The sequence below is a fragment of the Corvus brachyrhynchos genome, unplaced genomic scaffold (genome assembly GCF_000691975.1).
Source record: "Corvus brachyrhynchos isolate BGI_N302 unplaced genomic scaffold, ASM69197v1 scaffold52, whole genome shotgun sequence".
In the NCBI taxonomy this organism is placed as follows: Eukaryota; Metazoa; Chordata; class Aves; order Passeriformes; family Corvidae; genus Corvus; species Corvus brachyrhynchos.
Genome location: NW_008237221.1, coordinates 1,075,259 through 1,076,060, shown reverse-complemented (window position 1 = coordinate 1,076,060; position 802 = coordinate 1,075,259).

Below are 802 nucleotides of genomic sequence, written 5' to 3'. Positions count from 1 at the left end.
CCCGCGGCCGGGCGAGAGCGGGGCCGGGTTCATCCATATGCATGCGGAAAGTTTCGCGGCGGCGGCAGCCGGGGGGTGCAAATTGCGAAGTTAAATATTTGTTTTTAATTTTCTGGCTCAAAAATTTTAACTAAGAGGCAGGATTCCGACCGCTCTAATGTGCTTGCATAAATGGCTTTGTTATTACTACTTTCCTGCTAAAACAACATTTGCTTCTCGTCCTGACACACGGTGTTTGGAATCCGGGCAGGATCTGTCATCTCGGATGGAAAAGCCGAGCGGAGACACCGCGGCCGGGGCCGCCGCGCAGCACGCCCGCCCCCGCGCAGAATTAACCCAACCCGGCCCTCCGATTAGCTTTTAATTAGATTTTCTGATTATACACGTTTAAAGGACAAGATTGCGTGTTTATGGAGGGAGATTTCCTCAAGAGTCTATTTGATTAAACGTATTTACAATAACTCAGGTAGTTAAACATTGTCACATTTTAGGGGATGGTTTAATGAAAGTGTGATTTTAAAACGGGAAAAAGTTGCAGAGAACGAAGCCCTCCAGCCTGCCCCGGGGATTTTATTTTATTTTATTTTATTTTTTATTTATTTTTATTTATTTTTATTTATTTTTATTTTTATTTTATTTTACCTTTCTTTTTTCTTCTACCTTCTTTTACCTTCTTTTATTTCCATCAGGCATTACAACCAATAAACCACGGAACTCGGGGCCGGGGGTCCTACAGTCAGACAAAAGGGTCTTTGTCACGGGATCCCCGCGGACAGGAGCCCGCAGGCCCCCCGGAGCCCCA